Here is a 7,453-nt window from a genome sequence, read left to right on the forward strand (position 1 = left end):
AAGATTTCATCAATAACTCATAGTAAGCTAGGTTTACTACCACATACCAAATGGATCTTAAAATTGAACCTTAAATAAAGTTGGGCCAAAGATTTTTACCTTTCTTGAAAGCTTGAGATGTGTTCTTGAGGATGGTGGAGGCTTGGAAGTACTTGGTATGAATTTTAGAACCTAAGACCACCAATGAAATCAAGAAATCAAAGAGAGGTTACTATTTACACTATTCACTAGTGAGTTTCTTGAATTTATTCCACCCATCAAACCTTGATAAAAAGAGATGAAAGAATTTAATTACCTTAGTTTAGTTGCTAGGAAGCTTGGGAATTAATTGGGTGATTTTACAAGAGCTTGAACTTGGAGTTTGGAATTTGAATTCCACCCTTTTTGCATTAGGGCCGAATGGATGCTTGTGAGGGGGTATTTATACTACCTTGGTTGCTTCTCTTGGATGCTTTGGATAGGTTGCTTCTTGGAAGGTGACTTGATATCTTGAAACTTGATTTTATTCTTCCTAGTATAGCATTCTAGGTTTATTCTTTGTTGCCAAATCCATGGACATATCTTTGTAGCTTGCTAGCTTACAAGCTAACTACAAGGTTAGCTTCCTTAGCGCACTCTTTGCTAGCTATCTTGGTCATCCTATGGTTAGCTCACTATTTGATGAAGTAACCATGGTTACTTCCTTACCATGGTTTAGTTAGTGCGTTACGTTTATTTAATCGTTTACGCGTTCACTCGGTTACTTAAACGTTCTCCGTAATGCTTACTCGTAATTGGTTCGCGGTGTAATTCCTTTCGTATTTATTTCTTATATTTTTATTTATCCTACTTGAATATAAATCCATAGGATTTTAATCTCATAATTATATTGTGATTCCCGTAATCCTCGATAAGTCATAAATACGGTCGTTTTTCAAAGTTCGTTTTTTTCGAAAACTAATAGCGTTTACATACACTCATTTGGTACGTATAATCGTAATATCAATTCCGAAACTCATTTTCTCATGCACTACATAGTGTGGGCTCAAAAGTTTTTCCCGTCTGTCAGGGTTACTATTCATTAAACGTTTTACAAGGTCTCAAAAATTTGAGTTATTATAGTCTTCCCCTCTAACAAGGATTTCGTCCCGGAATCAATTAGAAAATAAGCGGGGATATCTATTTCTCATTGCGTCTTCAAGTTCCCAAGTTGATTCCTCAACATTTTGATTTCTCCACAAGATCCTAACTAGCTTCACCATTTTATTCCTCAACACTTGTTCTTTCTAGTCCATTATCCTTACTGGCTGCTCGATGTAGGTCAGGTCTGGTTGTAAGTCTACCTGCTCGTACTCTATTACATGTCGTGCATCGGCATGATACTTTCTCAACATGGACACGTGGAACACGTTGTGTACTTGTTGCAAATTAGGAGGCAAGGCGAGCTCGTAAGCTAGAGGTCCTATTCTCCTCCAAATTTTAAACGGTCCGATGAACCTGGGACTCAGCTTCCCTTTCTTTCAAAATCTCATCACTCCGGGATACCTTTAATAACACAGAATCTCCTACTTCATATTCCCTATCCTTCCTGGTCTGGTCGGCGTACTTCTTTTGTCTGTCCTGGGCTGCTACCAGTCTTTTCCTGATGAGTCCTACCATTTCGCTGGTCTGCTAGACTAACTCTGGTCCCAACACAGGGGAGAGCGACATCTTCTACCGTAGAGAGCTTCATACGGGGGCATTCCTATGCTAGCGTGATAGCTATTGTTGTATGCAAATTCGATCAGGGATAAGTGGTCATCCCAATTTCCTTTGAAATCAATGGCACACACTCGTACCATATCTTCTAGGGTCTGAATAGTCCTTTCGCTTTGTCCATCAGTCTGGGGGTGGTAAGCGGTACTCATGTTTAGTCTGGTGCCTACACATTCCTGGAAGCTTCTCCAAAATCGGGAATTAAACCTCGGGTCTCTATCTGAAACTATGGCTATAGGAATGCCGTGTCTCACTACAATTTCCTTCAAGTAAATATCTACCAACTTGTCTACGGTGTATCTTTCGTTGATTGGTAGGAAGTGTGCGGGCTTGGTCAGTCTATCAATGATAACCCATATGGCATCGTGATTGGTCTTTGTCCTTGGTAAGCCTATCACAAAATCCATGGCTATATGCTCCCATTTCCATTCCGGAATCTCTAGGGGTCGTAATAGTCCACTAGGTCGTTGATGTTCCGCCTTCACTCTCTGGCATGTCAAGCACTTGCTGACCTACTCTGCTACTTCTCTCTTCATGTTAGGCCACCAATAATATTCCTTAAGGTCACGGTACATTTTTGTACTTCCTGGGTGGATTGAATATCTAGAGCTGTGCCCTTCGTGCAGCAGCTCATCCTTTAATTCTTGCACATTCAGAATCCAAATTCAGGACGCATGCCTCATGATCCCTTTCTCATCCTTCTCGCATCTCACTTCTTCACCGATCAATGTTCCTTTTTCCTCACTCATCTTCTTTTCCTAACATACTCGTATCTTTTCAGTCAGTTCTAGTACTAGCTTAATCTCAAATAATCCTTCCGTTCCCTTACCGGTCATCCTCACGTCAATTTCCATCTTCTCAAATTCCTTAATCAACTCCTTCGATGTTATTATCATCTTGAGTCTTTCCTTCCTACTAAGGGCGTCAGCCACCACATCGGCTTTACCTGGGTGATACAAAATTTCACATTCGTAGTCTTTTATCAACTCTAACCATCTCCTCTGTCTCATGTTCAGTTCCTTCTGAGTAAAAATATATTTGAGGCTTTTATGGTCAGTGTAGATCTCGCATTTCTCACCGTATAGGTAGTGTCTCCAAATTTTCAGGGCAAACACTATGGCTGCTAATTCTAGATCATGCGTAGGGTATCTGCTCTCATATTCCTTCAATTGTCGAGAGGCATACGCTATAACTTTGTCGTGCTGCATTAGTACACATCCTAATCCTTTAAGTGATGCGTCGCTGTATATCACCAACTCTCCCTTTCCATCAGGAAGAGCGAGCACTGGTGCTGACACTAGTCTCCTTTTTAGTTCTTGAAAACTTTCCTCACATTTCTCTGTCCATACAAACTTTTCTGTCTTCTGGGTAAGTCTAGTCAGTGGACCGGCTATCTTAGCAAAGTCTTGCACGAATCTTCGGTAATATCCTGCTAAACCCACAAAACTCCTAACCTCTGTTGGGGTAGTTGGTCTTTCCCAATTGGATACCGCTTCTATCTTGGCACGGTCAACTAAAACTCCTTTGCTACTCACCACATGTCCTAAAAATTGAACTTCTCCCAACTAAAATTCGCACTTCGAGAACTTGGCATACAATTTCTCATTCTTCAAGATTTCTAAGACTATCCTCAAATGTTCTGCGTGTTCTTGCTCTGTCTTTGAGTAGATCAGAATATCATCTATAAAAACTATCACACATATATCCAGGTACTTTTTGAATACTCTGTTCATCAAATCCATAAAGGTTGCGGGTGCATTGGTTAGTCCAAACGACATAACTAAGAACTCATAGTGTCCATACTTAGTGTGAAAAGCAGTCTTCGGTATATCTTTCGGTTTGATTTTCAACTGGTGATATCCTGTTCTTAAATCTATTTTGGAAAAATATACAGCTCCTTTGAGTTGGTCGAATAGGTCATCAATTCTGGGAAGAGGGTACCTATTCTTAATAGTCAGCTTATTCAACTCTCGATAGTCTATGCATAATCTCATGCTGCCGTCCTTTTTCTTTACGAATAGTACTGGCGCTCCTCATGGCGACACACTGGGCCTTATCATTCCATTATCTAATAATTCTTGCAGTTGAGAAGCTAGTTCTTTCATCTCAACTGGGGCTAACCTATATGGGGCCTTGGATACTGGTGTCGTTCCTGGTGCTAACTCTATAGCGAACTCTATTTCTCGGTCAGGTGGTAATCCTGGTAAGTTTTCAGGAAATACATCCTCGAATTCGTTTACTATGGGTATGTCCTGTATATTGGGGACTTCCTTCATGGTATCTATCACATAAGCCAAATAGGCCTCGCTACCTTTCCTTAAAAATCTTTTTGCCTGAAGCAGGGTCAGAAATTTTTGGTTCTGTCGTTGACCTTTAAACACTACTTCTTTTTCATTTTTGCACTTTTATCTTTACTTTCTTCCGTTCACAATCTATTTGCGCTCCGTTACTGGATAACCAATCCATTCCTAAGATTACATCAAATTCTCCTAACGCGAATGGGATTAGGTCGACCTCAAAGATCTTTCCTTCTAATTTCAACTTGCACTTAGGGTGTACTTGATTTACAGGGATTATTTCTCTGTTTGCTATTTCCACTCGTAATACCTCATGTAAGGGTATGGCATTAAGTTTTAACTTTTTAGCAAAATCTTGAGATATAAAAGACTCGGTTGCTCCAGAATCAAATAGGACTTTTGCATGTTCGGAATTTAACAAAAGGGTACCTGCTATCACGTCAGTATTTCAGACAGCATCCTGAACAGTCATGTTGAAGGTCCTAGCAGCTGGGGGTTGGTTGGATGCAGCTTTTCTCATCCCTGAGGCTGGGGGCTTTAACGTTGGGTAATCCTTCTTCATGTGTCCTACCTTTCCATATTGGAAATACGTTACAATAGACCGGGTACATCTGTTGGCAAGGTGTCCGATTTGGTCACACCGGTAACATCTCAGAGGGGATCTTGTCTGGGTACACACTCCAAGGTGTCTCTTCTTACAGGTTTGACACTCTAGGATTGGGGCACGTGGTTGGCTATGAAGTGTTGCCCTAGATTGTCCGCCGCCTTGGCCAACGCTCTCACTCGGGGCCTTTCTGAATCCGGGGCCTCGTGCAGGTTGGGACACCGCTCCCCTAACGAACATGCTCGGAAGGCTCCTGTTCCCGGTTCTTATCCCTTGACTTCCTATCTTCCTCTTCCTATTTTCTCTTTCTTTCATAATCTGCTCACTGCCAGCTTCTAACACTGCTACTCGATTCTGTATCCACTATTTCAGACCAAGCCGAAACCTTCGTGCTTTCTTTTCTTCGGTATTCACAAACTCAGGCACAAATCTCGATAACTCAGTGAATTTGGCCTCATATTCTGCCACATTCATTTTATCATGTTTCAACTCTAGAAACCTAATCTCCATCTGGGTTTCCATACACCTAGGGAAGTACTTGTCTAAGAACAGTCGGGTAAATCTATCCTATGGAATCACAGCATCAGTTTCTAGGTTTCGTTTGGACTCCCACCAATAGTTAGCTTCTCCTATCAGCATGTAAGAAGCGAAAATGGTCTTATGTCGTTCCTCAACACCTAGTATCTCGAAGGATTTTTCTATTTCTTTGAGCCAGGCCCGTGCTTCAACGGGGTCGGCAGATCCTAGAAACTCTGGGGGTTTGAAAGATTTGAAGGCTCTAAAGGCAGTAGCTGCAGTCTGATGGGCAACATGGGGCTGTGGTGGAATAGGCTGTTGGTTCAGATTTGCTCTTAGCAGTTCCATAAATTCATTCATGGGGTTCCCTCCCTTATGGGTATCCTTAGCCTCTTCTTCTACATATTCTTCCTCATCATATTCATTATAGTCTAGGTCTTCTTCACTTTCCTCATTTACTACTGGGTCACCTCGTTATTGGTTAACAGATTCTGTGGGTTGTGCCCTGGTTCCTCTTATACGGGGTGGCATTGTTCTGATAATGAAAAATGGCCAACATAATCGTAATTATAACAGTTGGGTTATTTTATTCATATGTAAGCATGTCATTTATTATCTAACAGGTTTAATAAAGTGCAATAATATAGACATCATTTCTTAATAACTGCTTAGATTAATAAGATCTCCCATTTATATCTTGGGGATGAAACAACTAGCCGAGTTCATACATGCATGATTACAATCGATCACTACTAGTTCTGAATACTGAAATGAAAATACATAAGCCGTGTACCCTGAAGGGCTAGGAACGCTATCTACTACTAGCTATCCTATCAAAATTGGTGACAAGTCACCCAGCCTTCTTCGAGGTCTATATCTAGTCACTAGTCTCTCAGTCACTATCACTGCGAGTGAGGTCACGCACCCTCCTCATCACTCCTGTAATCATCAGCTCTGCATCAACTACCGAGATGTATCCTTCCACTGATGTCATCCTCATCTGAACTCTAATACGGAGTTCGATCCCATCGATCACCCTGCGGGCAGCTCGGAAATCTCCTGGGTATCCTAGTCGGGTGGCTCTCTCAGCTGTCAGTGCCTGGCATAACTCCGCAATACGAGCAGATGCCGCAGTGATCTCACCGTTAAGCTGACCCACTATCCAGTCGTGTACGGCAACATGTATGGTCGTCGGTGGTGGTAGAGGTAAATCTGGGTCACTAGAGGATATGTTATGGACCTCATGGAACTGTGCGCGTATCGCCTCCTCATCATCGTCATCAGTATAGGACATAGGGCTCTGGATCCCTGGGGGTGGTGTAGGAGAGCGAATAGCCTGGTGAGGGTACATCTCTACATCTCTCCATACTACACCATTAGCTACGGGGACAGGAAGCTCAGTCTCCTCCTCTAGGACATCCTCAGTAGGGTCATTGTCTGAATCATCAATGGGTGGGCTCTCTGGCTCGGGAATAGGGTCACGCTCAGGAATCATGACATCATCAACAGGATCAACCTCCCTACTAGGCTCCACTGGTACCTGACACAATAGGCAAGGTGTTGCTAACTTAGAGTTGGAATTCCCTTGAGGGTAAAACAGTCAAGACTACCCGTGTAGCCCGACGACGAACTCGACTTGAGCTCTAATCGATTATTTTATTATTCTTATGTCTACGTATCTTATATCCTATCGTTTCCAAGATTTGATAACCTAAGGCTAAGATGCCATTTCTGTGGCGCCCCAAAACCCGGGGTCAGAAGTCTCGGAAGCCACGCCATCTAAACTCACACTATAATATATAAATACTCACACTTCACGACCCCACACTTATCACACACACTTACAGGTTATTGTCTTGGAAACGAACCATCATAACTAGAGTAATTTTATTACAACCCAAATATCATTAGTCTTACCGGGGAGTGACCTTTAGGTAAGGTTAGTCCGCCGACCAAATATACGTTTCTTATTTCTTATCTTACATAAATCATACTTATAAATAAGCCGAAATATGAACAACTGAAAACTAATCCAGTTTATTCTGACTACCTGTGGTACGACACCAAACAATCTACGGAACAGCTGGCCATTTCCTACCCGTTTCCTGGCTGTGGTTCTCATGGCAGGCATCTTGATTCACTATTGTGTTGTGTCAATTTAAGAAAACAAGTGTGAGCTATAATGCCCAGCATAATAATGTACAGTATGGAAATGACTGTATGATAACATCATATATGATATTTATGTTTTATTTGAAAATAGTTTTCCTTGGTGATACACACCCGTTTATGAAAACAATTC

The sequence above is a fragment of the Apium graveolens genome, chromosome 4, assembly GCF_009905375.1.
Source record: "Apium graveolens cultivar Ventura chromosome 4, ASM990537v1, whole genome shotgun sequence".
Lineage (NCBI taxonomy): Eukaryota > Viridiplantae > Streptophyta > Magnoliopsida > Apiales > Apiaceae > Apium > Apium graveolens.